This window comes from Lynx rufus, unplaced genomic scaffold, assembly GCF_022079265.1.
Source record: "Lynx rufus isolate CCGP_SWC_20201006 ecotype Redwood Valley unplaced genomic scaffold, mLynRuf1.p SCAF_2, whole genome shotgun sequence".
NCBI classification, from domain to species: Eukaryota; Metazoa; Chordata; class Mammalia; order Carnivora; family Felidae; genus Lynx; species Lynx rufus.
The window spans coordinates 152,086,493-152,109,414 of NW_025814834.1; the positions used below are offsets into that span (position 1 = coordinate 152,086,493).

Below are 22,922 nucleotides of genomic sequence, written 5' to 3' on the forward strand. Positions count from 1 at the left end.
AAACATTGCGACTCATTTCAAAATGCTCTATAATAATAAATGCTCATAATTTATTAAAATCATTAAAATGTCAAATGTTTAAGGAGACAAACAAATTGTAGCTGGCATATTTGGAGTATTTACTTTGTAGCAAAAACCATGCTAGGTGCTTTACATCCATTATCTCTAATCCTCTCAATGCTCAAGGTTTTGGAGATAGGAAATGAAACTTCCAGAGTTTAAACCATTTCCTTAAGGTCATACAAGTGCTAATAAGTGAGCCAGGATTCAAACTTAGATTTCTCTGATTAAAAAATCTCCACTCTGTCCACTATTCTACACAACCTGAAAGATGCCAATCAAAAACTGTTTAAGATTAAAAAAAAAAAAAAAGTATCTTAGTGCCTAAGGGTATAGTGTGCTAATCTGGAAACTGAATCAATCCTGTTCTATCCATAATTCCCCCAAAATAACACATAAGTGAAATGTTAATCTTTGTGTACTTTTTGGTGGGGAGAGGAGTATATTTTTCTGCTTGACATGAACAGGGTATTTTTTAAAAAGTTAGACTTATAGCAGCAAACAGGCTGCTTTGTGAGGCAGTGGGTTTCCCATCTCTGAGAATATCGTAGCCATCACTAACACCTTCCAGGAATGCTGAAGATGTTATTTCTATACAGAGTAGGAAGTAGGTTGCTAAAGACCTGCCTCATTTCTAAGAATCTGTGTCTCAAAAATCCTATTTCATCCTGATATGCAGTATTTCTAACTTGTAAGCGGGGAAGAAAGATTTGCTACTAGATGAATTATTATTCTTTAGAGCACAAAAATAGTGAGTTCAACCCCCTTGGCAGTTGCATTTAGCTAACCAATTTTTTGTGTCTTTAATTCTTTCGTGTCAAATGGATCACTGAATGTTCAATGCTTAATTACCGAATCTTCATCATCCCCAAATACTTCTGTGCTTAATATTTATTAAAACCCTTTTTTCAGTGAGACAAACCTCATCTACCATCTGAAATCTAATTTTCTTGACATTTTGTAGCTAGTCGTTATGAACTAATAATATACAGTGCTGTTTGAAATCATCATTCCTTATGTTATACTATGAAATTAATTTTTCCCTTTTGATTTTTAATACATTTCTCTTGTTCTATTCAAAGAATGGTAGGGTGCCCTCCTAGTGATAATTTTGACCATTCATTTTAAATTGCTATCCAAAACAGACTGAGTAGTGTTTCACATGAACATTTTTATTAAATTTCCCATGATGTTACATATGATTAAAAAAATAACTACTGTGGCAAAAAAAAAAAAAAAGGAAAAGAAAATAAAGCCAAAGGAATATATAATCAAACATTTAATATCTTAGAACAGATGAAATAAACCTAAATCAGCATATGTAAGTAAAGATAAATATTTGTAAGATGACTTTCATTGATTAAAAAATTTGGCCATTTATTTCAGGAGTGGCTTATCTGTTAGGCTCAGTATGCATAGTATGTGGTATCCACAGTATTTTCAGGAGCACACAAAAATGTTTTAGTTTAAAATCAGAAGGAAAAAATTAACTTAGGTAACTTAGGTAAAAGTTTCAACGTTTATTTATTTTTTTTGGGACAGAGAGAGACAGAGCATGAACGGGAGAGGGGCAGAGAGAGAGGGAGACACAGAATCGGAAACAGGCTCCAGGCTCTGAGCCATCAGCCCAGAGCCTGACGCGGGGCTCGAACTCACGGACCGCGAGATCGTGACCTGGCTGAAGTCGGACGCTTAACCGACTGCGCCACCCAGGCGCCCCAAAAGAAAAAAATTTTTAATGAATTTTTAAAAAATGTTTATTTTTGAGAGAGAGAAACAGTGTGAGCAGGGTAGGACAGAGAGAGAGGGAGACACAGAATCCAAAACAGACTCCAGGCCCTGAGCTGTCAGCACAGAGCCCGACACAGGGCTCAAACCCACAACCTGTGAGATCATGACCTGAGCCCAAGTCAGACGCTTAACCAACTGAGCCACCCAGGCGCCACAAAAGAAAATGTTTTAATAGATGATATTAATATATTCATCTTTATACCAATATGATTATAAGATAGAATTTAAAAAAATGGAAAAAAGTGACCCAAGAAGGCAGAAGTGCCCAGGGCCCATGCAAGATATTATGTGGTCCAGATTCACTCATTCTAACAGGATTTCTGAGCTCCCTGCTGTTTGTCAGGGACTGCACTAGAGCCGACGTATGTGGGGGGCCGAAGAAAGTGGGGTGAAATGGTACACGAAGAGGACCCAGCTTTTAACCTCAAAGAACGTGTGAATTGCTAATGAGTAAAGAAAGTATGAGAATGGATCATTACAATACAATGTGGCAAGTGGTATTATAGATAAAGACAAAGTGCCAGGGGGCTACTGAGAAGGCAGTAACAAGTTGTGCCTGGTGGCCGTGGGGGAGGCGGGTTCATACAGCACGTGGTAGTTACACTGAGTTTTAAGAAAGGAGATTTCTCTTTTCTTTCTTTCTTTCTTTCTTTCTTTCTTTCTTTCTTAATGAAATGGGTTAATAAGGAGGTAATGAGGGGGCTGTGTTCTTGGCTAATGGATGGCATGTGCAAAGGCCTTGGAGCATGATAGGCCTTGGTATTTTCCAGAAACTGCAGATGGTACATTATGCCTGCATAGAGTATATGCAGGTGGCCTTAAGGGTGTAGAAAAGGTCGGCAGGGTGCCATCCTTGCCCTGCTAATGAGATGATGTTATATTTTATAGCACAGGATGTATGTTTCTTAACCTTGGCATTAAATACTTTTCCCATTTGGCTCCCATTGGTGGTACCACCCCCCCAAGACGCTCTACCAAAATGCTCTAATGCCAGTCGCCCGAATGGACTTGCTTTCCTACTTCTGCTCTTTTGTACATGTTCTCACTTTATCTGTAATGCACTCTGTCCTTCTCTGACATCATAGACTTCGTCCCTGAAGCCACCTTAGCCCCAGGCAGCACACTTACCAGGTCACACAGTACAGAGCTGAGAAGGGCCTGTGGGGTTATCCAGTCATTAACCTTCATTTTGCTAATAAAACTGAGGCCCAGAGAAAGCAAGCAACTCGTGCCCGTTCCCACAGGAAGCAAAACAGAACCAAATTCGCCTGACTTTTGGTGGTACCGAATTCTGTAGCAACTGTCTCCACATTTGGTGATTAATCATGTGCTGTCTTGACATAGCTGGTGTCATCTTCAAAGATTTACTTTTACCATTTGATTTGTTTATACATTGTTATGGTTTTCCATCCAAATGTCATTCCCCTGTGGGCTGGAACTGCCTCTCATAGTGATTTCCCACAGGACCTAAAGCAGTAAGCCCTTAAGTAGTTAATAATCTGGTTTAGGTTTCTCATCGTCATGAAATGATTTGCCTATATTATAGAGAGTATTAAATCTATGGCAAGAAAGGAAAAGCAAAAACAAAAACAATCCAGCACCTGTCTTAATTTGGGTTTTCAAGGATCAGAGCCTGTGACATTCCTGTGCCCTTGATTTATTGAGTGTGTTCTTCAAGAAACAAAACAAAACAAAACAAAACAAACAACCTGTGAAAGGGTGAGGCTAGAGATGGGGAAAGGGCAAGTCTGGCCTTGGCAGCCTGACCTGTTTGAAAGAGGGAGTTCTGGAGCATTAATAACTGTGCAAGTTGTCCAGAAGGGGCAGCACAAGCCTCTCCCACCTCCTTGCTCTAAGTAAGACACTGTGGGCTGCCTCCTGGGGGCTGGGGCCAAGAGGGGTGTGTGAGTGTAATTTCCTCGGTGAGAAGGGGTTCTTGTCTGCTAAGGACAAGTCTTGAAGTTAGGGCCTGGGCCGCTGTGAATCACCATACACCATAATCACAGACGCCCGGGACCGGTGGACCTATTCGGTAGAGGGAATCTGAGCAGGGAACCAATTGCATCTTTCACCACCTTCACCTGTGGGACAAAAACCCCCAACAAACAAAACAGCAGAAGAAAACAAAACGGAAACAAACATGATAGAACCCAAGAACCCATCTTCTCCATCTGCAGTCTGACCTCTTCTGGGTCGCTCATAAATTTTCTCAAGATGGGGCGCCTGGGTGGCGCAGTCGGTTAAGCGTCCGACTTCAGCCAGGTCACGATCTCGCGGTCCGTGAGTTCGAGCCCTGCGTCGGGCTCTGGGCTGATGGCTCAGAGCTTGGAGCCTGCTTCCGATTCTGTGTCTCCCTCTCTCTCTGCCCCTCCCCCGTTCATGCTCTGTCTCTCTCTGTCTCAAAAAAAAAAAAAAAAAAATTTCTCAAGTTATTCCCAAGCAGCTTCACCTAACCTAATGTCCATAGTGACCCCTTTTCTCAGAAGAACAGAGTTAATGTACAAAACAAATGATTCAGTTCTTCTAATGGTGTGGCTTACGATGTCAGGAATGCGATCACTGCTGGGGGTAGGAAAAAAAGCTGTAGATCATCAGAAATGTGATCATTTCCAAGGTTTTGAAGAACAGATACTGCAATTTTTTATTCTGCCTCCAAATAGCCACAGTGACTGAGGAAAACACCAAACCCCCAAATTAATCCTCTCTGCACATCGCAGAAAAAAAACACCAAATAATTTGTCCCACAGCTAACAACAGCAACAAGAAAAAAAAAAAAAAAAAAAAACAACAACCCCACAAAAACAAACAAACCAAAAAGCAAACAACAACAATTAAAAACAAACAGGAAAACAACTAAGGCCCATATAAATGGAGAGTTTTCTTTAAGATCTCATCAGGCATAAAAAATGTGCAGAGGCACAGCTCTGAAATTAAAACACAATCTGCCCAGCAGTGTGGGGTCTGGCCGTGTGTGACAATTCCTGAAGACACCCTCCCTTTGAACCTGGAAAGTAATTTTGCTAGTTCTAATCTTAGGTTGAGCCCGGCAATTAGGATTCTTTCAGGTCTCTGCTACTTCAAATGGCTCCTGTTCTCATTCCCATTACTCTCAAAAACGAAGTCCACATTTTCCTCAAGCCCTGGGCACCTCCCTTTACTCCTCTAAATCTGCATTGCCTCCAATGGAGTGCATGGTTCTGCATCTGAATGTGGGATGTTAGCAACCAAAGCAGGCTTTGTGCTTCCAAAAGCTTCGCCCAGCGACACCAGGAAGCAAGGAAACCACTTGGGCCCATTGTGTGGTTTCTTTCTCTGCAGTAATCTTTGCCTGTTGCTCCTGGGTTGATTTTTAAAATCTTCATTATTTTGTATCCTTCTCACAGTGTGAGATTTAGAATGATTCAGCTTTCTGTTGGAAAGATATAGGGAGAGGTTCTCACGGATTTCCTTGAGCACCCTGAAGCTTAGAGGGGATCCCGGCCTCCATGCTATTTCCTTTCTTAGCCCCCAGTCAGACTAGATGCCAGGCCATCCCTGTGGCTTTGCACACGAGGTTGTGGATATCGATTTGGAGAAAATAATAACTACTAATAATTTCTAAGAAAACTAGGGTCAAAACTTCTCTAATGTCTACTTTTCTGTGGAATTTGTACCTGTTACATTATGTTTAAAATATGACAAACTCTTAATGCATTTGGCATAGAAAGAAAAACCAGTTAGCAAATGGACATTCAAAAATGTTTCTCTGAAAAACCATTTATCAGGCAACCTCCCTAATTACAGTTCTTTAACCCTCAGATTGTGTTGGAACTCATGAGAAGTTAAATAAACCGTCAAAATGCATGAATCCTTCAAAATTCCCTAGCTTGTACTTTGCTTTGCACAATTTTTTTTAATTAAAAGAAAAAAAAAACACATTTAAAGTGGGTACATTTTCCCATGACCTATTGTCAATAATAAATTATTCCCAATCACAAATTTATTTTTACCAATAATAAATATTACCAATAATATTAGCAGAATGAGTTTTAACTAAAAGGTTGTGGAGGAGAGAATGGTCTTAGGTAACCCCAGCCACAGAGGCTGGAGAACAGGAGCAATAATGAATGGGAGTTTGGGAAAGCGAACTATTTTGGTACCAAGATGATGTTGATTTTGTATATGACGTATTTGAAGTGACTGGGGACATCCAAGTGGAGACTCCATTAGGAACTATGAAGGGAAATAAAGACGTGATGAAAAATCTGGGAGGCATGACCATCTTTTGTACCTGTGGACCTCTCATAAACGTCACAGATTTGCTTGTCCCCATTCATTCACCTGTGTTTAAGAGAAAGAATGTGCCAGGCACCCAGGGGTTGCACAACAAGTTCCAAGTGAAGCAACAGGCCTGTCCGGACCATTGAATGACAGCCGAATCAGTACATCCTTGAGGGCCAGGGGAAGGCTGCTGAGTGACTCCTGCAAGCCCCACTCTATATGCTAATGCTTTTAATGGGTTTGTCCTGATGAGAATTCAGAAGTTAGAAATTGGCCAATTTTCATTCCCATTCAACTGATAAGGGGTGGTCAGTGAGCTACTTTAAGCCCCAGGAAGATTATGGGTTTTGGCTTCGCTGCCCACATGTCTAAAGGAGGCGACAATTTCTGATAATTCCTACTCCTGGAGGGGAGAGAAAGGGAATGGAGAAACTGTTAGTCTGGACCTAATTCTGAACCACAAGGGGGAATTGGTTGATGAAGTGGAAGTGATTGAAACTGAGGGGGAAAAGTGTCCATGGTGTGTCAGGCTAAAGTGATAACCACGAGTGAGGAGGTTGGGCCTGGCGGATGTGTTCCTTGGATCTCAGAAGGACTGGCATCTTAACAGGAGAGGAGAGCAGACAGATGTAATTCCACAGCAAAACTGTGAAAGGGAAGGAATTTTAAGAGAACTGGAAAACATTCAGGCATAGGATTCTAACTATGCAGCTTCAACTTTATGGAGGTATAATTGACAAATACAATTGTAAGCCATTTAAGGTAGACAATTTGATGATTTGATACATGTATGCAGTGTGAAAGGATTTCCCCCATGAGGCTAATTAACATATCCATCACCTCACATATTTTCCTCTTTTTCCCTCTTTTTTTGACATTTAAGCTCTAATCTCATAGCAAACTTTAATTACACAGCACGATATTATCAACTTTAGTCACCCCGTTAGATACTCAGACCTTATTCACGTTACCAAAAGTTTACACCTTTTTACCAGCCTCTCCCTATTTCACCCACCTTCCAGACCTTCGCAACTTCTTTTCTACTCTGTTTCTAGGAGTTCAACTTTTGTTGTTTTAGATTCCACGTATAAGTGATATACAGTATTTGTCTTTGACTGGCTTATTTCACTTAGCAACATGCCCTCCAGATTCATCCATGTTGTCATAAATGATAGGTAATAAAAAAAGAAGAAATGACAGGTAATATTTCATCACACACACACACACACACACACACACACACACCTCACACTCTATCCATTCATCTGTCGATGAAAGACCATTGTGGATAAAAACTGTGCCATTTCAAATGATCTTAGAGTATAAAAAAGGGAGACTTTTATTAATCAGAGAACAGAAAGTTTCTGACAAGCCCAAATTTTCATTTGGGCTTTTAATAAAAGAGGCATAATTCATCCAAATGAATGAAACTTCGGTTCTCAGGATACTAAGATTTGTTTACTTAGACTGAGCTTTCTGATTATTTTTTCTACTCTTGTTATTTTAGTTGAGGAAGACTGAGCCCAGAGTCTCTACAAAAGTGGTTAAGGTCCGTTTCTTATTAGTGATACACCATGACTGCAGCCCAGTGTTTCTGATTCTTAGTCCAGGCCTCTGTCTGCCACGTGACTGGTTTGTCAACAAAACCAGTCTGAGAATTTGAAGAGATCTGAAAGCTTTTCTGGAGTGAAAGGGACGCCGAGTGAGCAGTGCTCCTGTTGGCTCTCACCCCTCACCTCCCCATCCTGCTTTCAACAAGAGTTTACTTTTCTTTTCATTTCTTTTCTTTTTTTTAAAGGTTATTTATTTTGAGAGAGAGAGAGAGAGAGAGAGAGAGAGACTGAGAGAGAGAGCACGTATGAGCAGGGGAGGGGCAGAGAGAGAGGGAGAGAGAGAATCCTAAGCAGGCTCCAAACCATCAGTGCAGAGCTGGGCGCAGGGCTGGAACTCACAAACTGCGAGATCATGACCTGAGCTGAAATCAAGAGTTAGATGCTTTACCGACTGAGCCACCCAGGTGACCCAACTCTCCTCTGTTTTATAAATACGGTGAGAAGGTATGATTTTATTTTGAAAGGCAGTTGTAAAGTCTTTGAAAACCTGTACCTCCCCAGGTCATTTCATTGGTTAGAATTCCAAAAATAAGAGTATTGAACCAGATTCTGTGTGTGTGAACAATGATTAGGATGGAGACTCAAATAAATATATGTTAAAAAAATTAAGTACAAATTTTATTCTAATAAAACCTAGGGCATATAAGCAAAGAGGAGAGAAGGAGCCAGATCTATAAGAACCTCCAGAAGCCTAGAGCTAGGAATTGATTGGAGTTTCTAAAAATGGCAGTGAAAATGCTCTTCTTAAAATTATATTTGGAAGATGATGATCAAGGACCACGACTTTGCTAAATTTTGTTTTGTTTTGTTTTGACTTGATTCTGATAACTGGAGTTAATCTCTCTGGATCTCTACCACATATGTAGGCATCTAATTACAATCATAAATTAAAAATATTTTTTAAATATTTAACCACAATTTATCCTAAATTTAATGGCTTTTAATCTGGCAGTCTTAGACAAACACTTTTGAAAAATCAGATTCATCTTTCAATCTCCATGGTTAAAGGTTTGGCCAGAAAGTGTGTGAAACTTGGCACGTTCCCTCAGGTGTTCCAGTTTCTTTTCTTCGCCTGCCTCTACCCCCCCGGGTTTATTTTGTGTGCATGGCTAATGGAGTTAATGATGGCCCTTCAGCTTTGGGGCTGCTGCACCTGGTTAACGGTGAACCCAAGCCTGATTGATTGATTGATTGATTCATTCATTCATTCATTTATCTAGCTATCTATCTATCTACTTATTTATTTATTTATTTTGATTCCTCCTCCAGAGAACTCTTCCAGGGTGCTTCGTGACCTGCCAGCTTCTTGCTTTCTGCTGAATCTGCTTGTGCAGAGGTTGGATCATGTCAAGTCCTTGTCTCACCTGGCTGCCAACAGACTTCTTGCTCAGCACCTCTTGAACCTGCTCATGTTTATTTAGAAAATAATTTTGGTCCAACCAAAGAAAAAAAGATGGTTTTCTGTGACATTGGCAAGAGGAATCTTCATGGGGATGATGGCTGGATTCCTGCCTCAGAAAGAAAAGGTGCATGGGCCCTGTAGGCCATCTGCTGCTGGACATCAGAACCAGGGTGTTCTATTTCATTTTTTCCAAGATTGCTATTCTACCCTCTGCTCTGAACTAGTGCCAAATGTCCTGAGGGGTTTGCCTTATGTGAAATGAGGGCTGCAGCATCAGCCGATGGACATTATGCTTTTCATGCCTTTGTGTATTTCGCTCCCCTGGCTCTGACTCTGCCCGTGATCTCATTCATTTGACTCCCAATTTTCTCTTCTGAAATGTTTAATTCATGCAGCTCGTGACCCTAACCTGATCTAATATCTGCAGCCTCATCACCCTGTGCTCTGGCCACACTGAATTAACAACTGATCACTAAACCTACTAGACCTTGATGTGATTGTGCATCCTTGAGAGCTTTTTTCTTCCCTCAAATGCCCTGCACCTTACTCACCAGGCAGACTCTTGCACTGCTGCCGAGAGCCTGTTCGATTGTCTTTCCCTTTGTGAAGATTTTCTGAGCCCCTCAGGCAGCTTGCTTTCCTGTTTTGATCTGTCACAGTATTGGACACATTTCTTCAGTTTGTTTATTCATTCATTGATTCAACACGTTTCATTAATTCGTTACTGTGTGCCAACCACTGTAGGGCACTGTGAACAGAGTGGTGAATAAGGCAGATATAGTTTCCGATAGCAATGATGATCAAAGGCATACATGATTTTAAAAGTATCAATGATTAAATTAGCGTGAAGAAGTATATCACATATGGGAACACAGATTGGCGGAGGGGCAATGTAATTCAGGGCTTTGAGAGGGCCTCAGGTAGGAACAAATGTTCGAGCTGAGAGTTGAACCCTCGGTGTAGGCAGAACGGTTTATGCACCGTGTGTCTTCATACATAGCACCTGACAGTCACTCAGTCAAAGCTTGTGGAACCAATGAACGACTGAATGTACTATAGAACCACAGTGGCAGTTTGAGGACTTGCTTAGAGTTTAATTTCTTCCAACTCATTTTTTTTTAATTTTTTTTAACGTTTATTTATTTTTGAGACAGAGAGAGACAGAGCATGAACGGGGGAGGGTCAGAGAGAGGGAGACACAGAATCTGAAACAGGCTCCAGGCTCTGAGCGGTCAGCACAGAGCCCGACGCGGAGCTTGAACTCACGGACCGTGCGATCATGACCTGAGCCGAAGTCGGACGCTCAACCGACTGAGCCACCCAGGCACCCCTCTGCCAACTCATTTTAACAGTGTAAGGGCTCTGTAATATCCAGATAAAATGTGCATATGTGTATATATGCATATTCAGAGAGAATTTAGTTAATACACATACATGTATGCCACATGACCTTGAAAACTGCCAAATATTAAGCTGGTTTGAGAGAAGCTACGACTCAGGAAACTGGCTTTGTAGCAGACACTGCTAAATCTGGAGCTTCATCTCCCGCGGAAGGAATGAGTCTCCCCCAGCTTCTGGGAAATCTGTTCCTTGAAGGCCTCAGGCCTCAGCCCTCTCAGTGCAGTGTCCTTGGCTGAAGAGAGCAGTCTCACTCAAGGTCACCCCCCTTCCTTAGCATCCAATAATTGGTCTGTGGTGAAAAGCAGAGGCATAAAGGCCCAGCCCCTTCATCCCAACTAAGTAGAACTCTGAAGGGACCATCTGAGGGCCTGAGCTCCTCATATAGTTGGTTGACGGCCTTGTTTTCCCTCTGCCCAATCTGGCTTCCTTCTCTTCTGTCACAGGTGATATTCCAATAGCATTCCCTAATAAACTTCTAGTACACTAGTCTCTACCTCAAAGTCAGCTTCCCAAAGGAACTGGCAGCAGGCTCAAGGGGCCCAATAAATAGCATCTGTCTTACCTGCTTGAATTCTGAGCATACCCAAAATAAGACAAAAGAATAAAAGAGATTGGAAACCAAAATATCATTGTTATTACTGATAAAACTGATATTGCAAAATGTGAAATACAACCGTGAACTGTGCTGCCTCATCCTGAATAATAGATTGAGACCCATGTATTCCCTAGCGGCACAAGGCTGGGCAAGACTGACCCCACAGAGACAAAGCCTCATCCTGTAAATTACAGTAAAGCGGGGCTTTGAGAGGGATCCTGCATGCTCAGATCTTACACCTGGCTTGCTCTTGGAGAGGAGTGAGGGGGTGCAGAAAGAGGCCGGATGGTTACCCTAGTGGCACTCCCTCCCTGTGAGAGGAACACCAGGAATGGGCAGCGGCTCCCAGCCCTCTCCTCCCGTAGCACGACCAGAGAGCCAAGCTCCTGGTTTCAGGAGCAAGAGAGGCCACAGTTCTTGCAGGGTACTACAGGGTAGTGGATGTGCTTTTGACATTTGTTTCTGTTGTTCAAAAGAAATGGTGCAATTACCTACTGCTCTCTTAGGAATGGAAAGCACAGAACCAAAGAGAATTTTCAATGCTTAAGTTCAAGACTCCAGGATGAATTCCTTTGCTACTCGTCCTGAGTGGCGCTGCTCCTGTGTACATTTTGATAGGATCTATTTTCGATGGAGGAGAACTGACGTACATGTGTACATATTCACACAAGTAAAAAAAAAATGCTTATTTTATGTCTATATCAATATACAGTGGAAATGTATATGGGCAAAGAGAAAGAAATAAAGACTAGCTTCTTTTTCTCCTAGATTTAAATTTATTATAAAAATAATAGTATTAAAGGAAATTTTAGGAGAAAACAATTGTGTTTTGCTAAAATTTTATCACTGCAACATGTTTTGTATTTTCATCATGTTTTGTCCATAAATATTAGTATTTTTGCATACACACAATTTGGAGCACTTTCCGTTTTGTTACTTGGTCTTTTTAATGATCACTTTTAATGCTACATTAATATTCCATCTCGTTAATTTACCATAATTTATTTAACTATTCCCTTCCTACTGGATATTTAAAGTGTTTCTAAATTTTGCAGTGATAAATACATCTGCTTTTAAAATTAGCAGACACAAATATAATGCAACAAGTAATTTTAAAAACTACTCACTTCAATTATTTTACAAATGTACAAGCCATAAATACATTTGAAATCTTAGAATAATGAAAGTTTGAGCTTTACTTTAAAAGAGGGAGTGGGCCTAATGGCAACTGCTTATCCTCGCAGTTAGATCTCTATACCATGCTTGTTGATGAGAATGTAGATGCTTTGGTGGCAGTGACCATATCGTGTAACCTTATTATCTGGAAAGCTTGGTAGAATGTCAACTGCATAGTAGGCGTTCAAGGAATGTTGGTGCATAACATAATTTAATAATAATAATAATAATGAAAAAAAAACAGATGAACATATGGAAATCAGGGGGATAGAGAAGAGAGGGAAACAAACCACAGGAGACTGTTAGTGATGGAGAACAACTGTGGGTTGATGGAGGAAAATGGGTGGGGGGATGGGCTAGATGGGTGATGGGTATTAAGGAGGGCACTTGTGATGAGCACTGGATGTTTTACATAAGTGATGAATCAGCGAATTCTACTCTTGAAGTTGATATTGCACTGTATGTTAACTAACTAAAATTTAAATATAACAAACAGTAAAGAATGTAGGGAGTGGGGAGTGATGACAGATAAATCCAGATGGTCTGGAGGCAAATTTTCTTCCTCCTTTAGGTAGCTTAGCAGAGAGCTGCCTCAGCTTGATCAGAGAAAAGACATTTGGTTGTTGGTGGTCCTGCCAGGCAAAACTGTTCCCAGGGACCTCAGAATAAAGACCTTGACGCTTGGTCCATACACTTCTTAGCAATGTTTCTGAGCCTGGAGATCCTTCCCTATCTTTGTTAGAGATCTCACTTAGAGAAGCTAGGTGTTCTTTAGCTCTTCCTAGGCTATCCTATAAACATGTATCACAGTGTGGAGCAGAGCTTGTTCTGTCTTGCTGTGCTCCTGGGAGCAAGTCCAGCCTGCTGGCTGAGGCAGGCCCTGCTTCACTGAAGCCTTGTTGTTTTCATGTAAACGTATTTATGGAACAGACATGGATTCAGGGGCAGTGTGCTTCTTTTCTGCTTCTAAGTGTTTTCCAAATAAGCCCCATATCATACATACACTGTGTAGCTTTGGGGACCCCCTTACATAACAGGGAGAAAGAAATAAAGTCATGGAAGAGAAATAGGCTCTAGAGATAGGTTCAGTCAAGAATCAGATCCAGAGACAAAAAAGAAAAACTAACAAAATCACAGAAAGGAGAAAGATAATCATATAAAGATATTAAAATTAGTGGAGTTAGGGGAGCCTGGGTGGCTCAGTCGGTCAAGTGGCCAACTTTGGCTCAGGTCAAGATCTCATGCCTCGTGAATTCAAGCCCTGTGTCGGGTTCTGTGCTGACAGCTCAGAGCCTGGAGTCTGCTTCGGCTTCTGTGTCGCCCTCTCTCTCTGCCCCTCTCTCGCTCATGTGCTGTGTCTCTGTACTTCAAAAATAAATAAATATTAAAAAAATTTAAAGATTAGTGGAGCTAAAATTGAAGTATCAAGATTTAGGGTGTGGTATTTGTGCAAAGGTGGACAAATAGACCAAAGAGACTGAATAAAGAATGCAGAAACATACCCACACATATATGGCCACCTACTCTACAACCAAGACACCATTGCAGTTTGGTAGGGGAAGGATGGACCTCTCAGTGAAGGGTGCAATGGGATATCGATATTGAAAAATAATTTATTTGAGATGGATAGACCTGAATGTGAAAGGTAAAGCAATAAAGTTTCTAGAAGAAAACACAGAAGAATCTCACAACCTTGGAATAGGCTCTCATTTCTTAAAGAGGACACAAAATTCACTAACCATATAAATGAAAGATTGATAAATTGAACTTCAATAAAATTTAAGACTCCTTTTAATCAAAAACACCATTAAGAGGGAGATTGGAGGGAAGATGGCGGCGTAGGAGGACGCTGGGCTCACCGCGCGTCCTGCTGATCACTTAGATTCCACCTACACCTGCCTAAATAACCCAGAAAACAGCCAGAGGATTAGCAGAACGGAGTCGCCAGACCCAAGCGCAGACGAGAGGCCCACGGAAGAGGGTAGGAAGGGCGGCGAGGCGGTGCGCGCTCCACGGACTGGTGGGAGGGAGCCGGGGCGGAGGGGCGGCTCGCCGGCCAAGCAGAGCCCCCGAGTGTGGCTGGCAAAAGCGGAGGGGCCTGACGGACTGTGTTCCGACAGCAAGCGCGACTTAGCGTCTGGGAGGTCATAAGTTAACAGCTCTGCTCGGAAAGCGGGAAGGCTGGAGGACAAAGGGAGGGAGAGCTGCTGAGCCCCCGGACGACAGAGCTCAGTTTGGTGGGGAACAAAGGCGCTCGCCAGCGCCATCTCCCCTGCCCATCCCCCAGCCAAAATCCCAAAGGGAACCGGTTCCTGCCAGGGAAATTGCTCGCAAACACCCAACTCTGTGCTTCTGCAGAGCCAAACCTCTGGCAGTGGATCTGACTCCCTCCCGCTGCCACAGGGCCCCTCCTGAAGTGGATCACCTAAGGAGAAACGAGCTAAGCCTGCCCCCCTGCCGCCGTGCACCTTGCCTACCCACCCCAGCTAATACGCCAGATCCCCAGCATCACAAGCCTGGCAGTGTGCAAGTAGCCCAGACGGGCCACGCCACCCCACAGTGAATCCCGCCCCTAGGAGAGGGGAAGAGAAGGCACACACCAGTCTGACTGTGGCCCCAGCGGTGGGCTGGGGGCAGACATCAGGTCGGACAGCGGCCCCGCCCACCAACTCCAGTTATACACCACAGCACAGGGGAAGTGCCCTGCAGGCCCTCACCACACCGGGGACTATCCAAAATGACCAAGTGGAAGAATTCCCCTCAGAAGAATCTCCAGGAAATAACAACAGCTAATGAGCTGATCAAAAAGGATTTAATATAACAGAAAGTGAATTTAGAATAATAGTCATAAAATTAATCGCTGGGCTTGAAAACAGTATACAGGACAGCAGAGAATCTCTTGCTACAGAGATCAAGGGACTAAGGAACAGTCACGAGGAGCTGAAAAACGCTTTAAATGAAATGCAAAACAAAATGGAAACCACCACAGCTCGGATGGAAGAGGCAGAGGAGAGAATAGGTGAACTAGAAGATAAAGTTATGGAAAAAGAGGAAGCTGAGAAAAAGAGAGATAAAAAAATCCAGGAGTATGAGGGGAAAATTAGAGAACTAAGTGATACACTAAAAAGAAATAATATACGCATAATTGGTATCCCAGAGGAGGAAGAGAGAGGGAAAGGTGCTGAAGGGGTACTTGAAGAAATAATAGCTGAGAACTTCCCTGAACTGGGGAAGGAAAAAGGCATTGAAATCCAAGAGGCACAGAGAACTCCCTTCAGACGTAACTTGAATCGATCTTCTGCACGACATATCATAGTGAAACTGGCAAAATACAAGGATAAAGAGAAAATTCTGAAAGCAGCAAGGGGTAAACGTGCCCTCACATATAAAGGGAGACCTATAAGACTCGTGACTGATCTCTCTTTTGAAACTTGGCAGGCCAGAAAGAATTGGCACGAGATTTTCAGTGTGCTAGACAGAAAAAATATGCAGCCAAGAATCCTTTATCCAGCAAGTCTGTCATTTAGAATAGAAGGAGAGATAAAGGTCTTCCCAAACAAACAAAAACTGAAGGAATTTGTCACCACTAAACCAGCCCTACAAGAGATCCTAAGGGGGACCCTGTGAGACAAAGTACCAGAGACATCACTACAAGCATAAAACATACAGACATCACAATGACTCTAAACCCGTATCTTTCTATAATAACACTGAATGTAAATGGATTAAATGTGCCAACCAAAAGACATAGGGTATCAGAATGGATAAAAAAACAAGACCCATCTATTTGCTGTCTACAAGAGACTCATTTTAGACCTGAGGACACCTTTAGATTCAGAGTGAGGGGATGGAGAACTATTTATCATGCTACTGGAAGCCAAAAGAAAGCTGGAGTAGCCATACTTATATCAGACAAACTAGACTTTAAATTAAAGGCTGTAACAAGAGATGAAGAAGGACATTATATAATAGTTACAGGGTCTATCCATCAGGAAGAGCTAACAATTATAAATGTCTATGCGCCGAACACCGGAGCCCCCAAGTATATAAAACAATTACTCATAAACAGAAGCAACCTTATTGATAAGAATGTGGTAATTGCAGGGGACTTTAACACCCCACTTACAGAAATGGATAGATCATCTAGACACACGGTCAATAAAGAAACAAGGGCCCTGAATGAGACATTGGATCAGATGGACTTGACAGATATATTTAGAACTTTGCATCCCAAAGCAACAGAATATACTTTCTTCTCGAGTGCACATGGAACATTCTCCAAGATAGATCATATACTGGGTCAAAAATCAGCCCTTCATAAGTTTACAAGAATTGAAATTATACCATGCATACTTTCAGACCACAATGCTATGAAGCTTGAAATCAACCACAGGAAAAAGTCTGGAAAACCTCCAAAAGCATGGACCCACTAACGAATGAGTGGGTCAACCAGGCAATTAGAGAAGAAATCAAAAAATATATGGAAACAAACGAAAATGAAAATACAACAATCCAAACGCTTTGGGACGCAGCGAAGGCAGTCCTGAGAGGAAAATACATTGCAATCCAGGCCTATCTCAAGAAACAAGAAAAATCCCAAATACAAAATCTAACAGCACACCTAAAGGAATTAGAAGCAGAACAGCAAAGGCAGCCTAAACCCAGCAGAAGAAGAGAAATAATAAAGATCAGAGCAGAAATAAACAATATAGAATCTAAAAAAACTGTAGAGCAGATCAACGAAACCAGGAGTTGGTTTTTTGAAAAAATAAACAAAATTGACAAACCTCTAGCCAGGCTTCTCAAAAAGAAAAGGGAGATGACCCAAATAGATAAAATCATGAATGAAAATGGAATTATTACAACCAATCCCTCAGAGATACAAACAATTATCAGGGAATACTATAAAAAATTATATGCCAACAAATTGGACAACCTGGAAGAAATGGACAAATTCCTGAACACCCACACTCTTCCAAAACTCAATCAGGAGGAAATAGAAAGCTTGAACAGACCCATCACCAGCGAAGAAATTGAATCGGTTATCAAAAATCTCCCAACAAATAAGAGTCCAGGACCAGATGGCTTCCCAGGGGAGTTCTACCAGACGTTTAAAGCAGAGATAATACCTATCCTTCTCAAGCTATTCCAAGAAATAGAAAGGGAAGGAAAACTTCCAGACTCATTCTATGAAGCCAGTATTACTTTGATTCCTAAACCAGACAGAGACCCACTAAAAAAAGAGAACTACAGGCCAATATCCCTGATGAATATGGATGCAAAAATTCTCAATAAGATATTAGGAAATCGAATTCAACAGCATATAAAAAGAATTATTCACCATGATCAAGTGGGATTCATTCCTGGGATGCAGGGCTGGTTCAACATTCGCAAATCAATCAACGTGATACATCACATTAACAAAAAAAAAGAGAAGAACCATATGATCCTGTCAATGGATGCAGAAAAGGCCTTTGACAAAATCCAGCACCCTTTCTTAATAAAAACCCTTGAGAAAGTCAGGATAGAAGGAACATACTTAAAGATCATAAAAGCCATTTATGAAAAGCCCACAGCTAACATCATCCTCAACGGGGAAAAACTGAGAGCTTTTTCCCTGAGATCAGGAACACGACAGGGATGCCCACTCTCACCGCTGTTGTTTAACATAGTGCTGGAAGTTCTAGCATCAGCAATCAGACAACAAAAGGAAATCAAAGGCATCAAAATTGGCAAAGATGAAGTCAAGCTTTCGCTTTTTGCAGATGACATGATATTATACATGGGAAATCCGATAGACTCCACCAAAAGTCTGCTAGAACTGATACATGAATTCAGCAAAGTTGCAGGATACAAAATCAATGTACAGAAATCAGTTGCATTCTTATACACTAACAATGAAGCAACAGAAAGACAAATAAAGAAAATGATCCCATTCACAATTGCACCAAGAAGCATAAAATACCTAGGGATAAATCTAACCAAAGATGTAAAAGATCTGTATGCTGAAAACTATAGAAAGCTTATGAAGGTAATTGAAGAAGATTTAAAGAAATGGAAAGACATTCCCTGCTCATGGATTGGAAAAATAAATATTGTCAAAATGTCAATACTACCCAAAACTATCTACACATTCAATGCAATCCCAATCAAAATTGCACCAGCATTCTTCTCGAAACTAGAACAAGCAATCCTAAAATTCATATGGAACCACAAAAGGCCCCGAATAGCCAAAGGAATTTTGAAGAAGAAGACCAAAGCAGGAGGCATCACAATCCCAGACTTTAGCCTCTACTACAAAGCTGTCATCATCAAGACAGCATGGTATTGGCACAAAAGCAGACACACAGACCAATGGAATAGAATAGAAACCCCAGAACTAGACCCACAAACGTATGGCCAACTCATCTTTGACAAAGCAGGAAAGAACATCCAATGGAAAAAAGACAGCCTCTTTAACAAATGGTGCTGGGAGAACTGGACAGCAACATGCAGAAGGTTGAAACTAGACCACTTTCTCACACCATTTACAAAAATAAACTCAAAATGGATAAAGGACCTAAATGTGAGACAGGAAACCATCAAAACCTTAGAGGAGAAAGCAGGAAAAGACCTCTCTGACCTCAGCCGTAGCAATCTCTTCCTCGACACATCCCCAAAGGCAAGGGAATTAAAAGCAAAAGTGAATTACTGGGACCTTATGAAGATAAAAAGCTTCTGCACAGCAAAGGAAACAACCAACAAAACTAAAAGGCAACCAACGGAATGGGAAAAGATATTTGCAAATGACATATCGGACAAAGGGCTAGTATCTAAAATCTATAAAGAGCTCACCAAACTCCACACCCGAAAAACAAATAACCCAGTGAAGAAATGGGCAGAAAACATGAATAGACACTTCTCTAAAGAAGACATCCAGATGGCCAACAGGCACATGAAAAGATGTTCAGCGTCGCTCCTTATCAGGGAAATACAAATCAAAACCACACTCAGGTATCACCTCACGCCAGTCAGAGTGGCCAAAATGAACAAATCAGGAGACTATAGATGCTGGAGAGGATGTGGAGAAACGGGAACCCTCTTGCACTGTTGGTGGGAATGCAAATTGGTGCAGCCGCTCTGGAAAGCAGTGTGGAGGTTCCTCAGAAAATTAAAAATAGACCTACCCTATGACCCAGCAATAGCACTGCTAGGAATTTACCCAAGGGATACAGGAGTACTGATGCATAGGGGCACTTGTACCCCAATGTTCATAGCAGCACTCTCAACAATAGCCAAATTATGGAAAGAGCCTAAATGTCCATCAACTGATGAATGGATAAAGAAATTGTGGTTTATATACACAATGGAATACTACGTGGCAATGAGAAAAAATGAAATATGGCCTTTTGTAGCAACGTGGATGGAACTGGAGAGTGTGATGCTAAGTGAAATAAGCCATACAGAGAAAGACAGATACCATATGGTTTCACTCTTATGTGGATCCTGAGAAACTCAACAGGAACCCATGGGAGAGGGGAAGGAAAAAAAAAAAAAGACGTTAGAGTGGGAGAGAGACAAAGCATAAGAGACTCTTAAAAACTGAGAACAAACTGAGGGTTGATGGGGGGTTGGAGGGAGGGGAGGGTGGGTGATGGGTATTGAGGAGGGCACCTTTTGGGATGAGCACTGGGTGTTGTATGGAAACCAATTTGTTCAATAAATTTCATATATATATATATATATATATAAAACAAAAAAACAAAAAAAACAAAAAAAACAAAAACACCATTAAGAGGGTGACAATGCAAGCCACAAAGAGAAGAAATTGACAATACATCCGCACAGCTAGAACTTATATCCATGATGTATTATAAATTCCTAAAAAAATTCAATTTAAAGACAGGGACGGACCACCCAATAAAGTGCTGGACAAAAAAATTAAGTAGGCCTTCACAGATGAGAATATCAAAAAGGTCAACAGGGCTATAAAAGATTGTGCAATAATCATCTGGAAAATGCGAATCAAAACTACAGTGAGATGTCACTATGTACATGATGGGTACACTTAAATAGACAGATGATGCCAAGTGTTGACAAGGATGTGGTGCAACTTGAACATTTATATTTTTCATGAAAAGGTAAATTGGTACAGCCACTTAGGAAAATTGTTTAGCAACACATATTGAGACTGAACATACATTTATCTCGTGACCCAACAATGCCATTCCTAGATAAATGCCCAAAGACTATCCTGTGCTATATAGTCATGTACTATAATGCACTACTCTGTTCATAGCAGCTCTATCATCCTCCTTCCCACCCTCCTCCTCCTCCTCCTCCTTATCATCATCAAAACAAAAATCAATCCAAAAGTCCATCAACAATTGAATGGATAAATTGCAGTGTATTCATACAATACCCCATAGCAACAAAAATATGTACAATTGCTACCTGCAACAACATGAATAAGTAACACAGATACAATATTGAGTGAAAGAAGCCAGCTACAAAAGAATGCATACTGTATGTCATTTACATGAAGTTTGAGAAAGTCAAGACTAACTTATGGTGACAGAAATCAGAATAGTGATTATCTCTGGGGGTGGAATATTGACTGTGAAGGGGCCTGATGGAGACTTTGGTGATGCTGGAAATGTTCCATATTTTCATTTGTATATGTATATGTATGTATATGTGTATGTTCCATATTTCCATAATGTATAAGTAAAGAATTTGCTGCCCTATTACTTAAGATATTTGTATTTATTGTATATGTGTTATACCTCAACAATAATAACAACAATTGTAGGTTTTTCTTAATCTCATATTACCAATTATCACTAAAGCGTAACACCAAAAACGAAAATTGCCTGCCTTATTCTCATCCCCATCCAAAGATATCACTGCGGTATATAGCAGCTACATGGGTGCTCAGGTGAAGTAGCACGTGATTAAGGAAAGTTAACTGGTGGCTTAGTCAAAAACTTGATTGTGTCTGTAATGAACAACTAATCCCGACCAGATCACTCTCATTGGCTAGAGTCCCACTAAGTTCATTTTAGTTAATGTCTGACTCTTCCCTCTCCTCCTTCTATTGCTAGGACTGTGCTGTCTGCTCACTTTTGCCAGATTACTGCTACATCCAACTCCAGCTCCAAGTTCATGAATTCAAGCGATAGCTCTGCTGATAAATTCTTCAGTGGGTTTCACATACCGTCTCTCTTCCAGCCTCCACATACGGTACTCGGTACTCGTGTTGGATTGTCTTCTCTTAACATTGTTTAACCATCTGTTAACCCAGCCTCCTGCCCAAGGGGCTTCGTGGGGAGGAATGATTTGAAGTTTCTGCTGAAGTGCTTTACAGTTGGGGATAGTCCATTAATTGTTGATTTTGTTTGTATTCAGCATTCTGCTTCTATCTGTGGTTTTAATTGATGTGAACGTGCCCAGAGGCTTGTGCTGGACCCAGCTGTATAAATCAAATAAAGAAATAAAGAAATAAAGAAATAAAGAAAAAAATGAAGTAAATCTCCCCTGGAATAAATAGATAACACAGCTTTCTCAATCTTTTTTTTTTTTTTTTTTTTCTTTCAACAGTGCTTGTAAATGTGCCCTGGGGCTTATATGTGAGAAATGTATCCAAAGTTTAAAGACGTAAATAATAAGCATCCATAGCCAAAGATGCAATCACATAACAATCTACACTCATCGTAGCATGGACGCTATGGGGAGATTTGGAACATTTCCTTTCACCTCATTTCACTCACCCCTTTATTCTAGATTGTTCTGAGATTGCCATTTCCTCTGATAGTTTCTTTCGCAGGTAAAACAAAAGCAAAACAAAATGAACAAGCCAAAAGTAAAAGGAAACAAAGTCTCAGTGGAGTAGTACCATTCATGGGCAATGGAGAATTCATAAGAACTGATTTTTTTCTCTACCAGGGGAATGGCTGAACTCTGCCGCGGTTCAAATGCAGGCTACTGAGCGGGCACAGAGCCTCCTCTGGCGGAGAACTGAGTGCAAGCAAATACGAAGATGCTCACATCTGAAACAGAGGCTTTACATGTGCTTTGGAGCTCCTGCCCACACATGAACAACATGCCCAGCTAGCGGTTGCTCCCTGAACTTGCAGCCCAGAATGAGAAGCGAGGTGAGGCCAACAGAACCCTACTGGCACCCAGATCCCTGGGTGAGATAAAGGTTTTTCTGTTGTGAGATGCAGATTTGGGTGGGGGCGTGTTTGCAGCAAAAGCCACCTGATACAGAGACTATGGCTTCTGCAAATTTCCAGAGATGGGACTTATGAAGTCTCAGAATAAGTAGTCTTGCTTACGGCAAGTACCCACAGTACCCCTGGGGTTGGTCACACTTTGTTCCCAGAGCTTAGTTTCAGGGCAAAGTGCTGACTGTTAGAATCCTCCTTAAGTTCGATGGCCATATGTTGGGAGGCAGTTTTGTGTAAAGAACCTAGACTTTGAAGTCAAACTCAACGACAACTTCCTGATGCGGTAGAATAGAAATACTACTACACAACTTCATAGGATTAAGTGAGATGGTGTATATGTACACCTGGCACATAGTAAGGACTCAAGAAATGGCTCTTACTCGTCTTCCCTTGGACCTCATAATCTAATCCATCTT

The 22,922-nt window shown here is 41.3% G+C and overlaps 1 long non-coding RNA gene across 1 annotated transcript; it reads left to right on the top strand.

Moving 5' to 3' along the window:
• Positions 1-9,021: 9,021 nt before the first annotated feature.
• LOC124515502 (uncharacterized) lies at positions 9,022-21,787 on the top strand. Its single transcript, XR_006962826.1, has 2 exons — positions 9,022-9,250; positions 21,382-21,787. It is a non-coding gene; the product is annotated as an uncharacterized LOC124515502 (long non-coding RNA).
• The last annotated feature ends 1,135 nt before the right edge of the window (positions 21,788-22,922 follow it).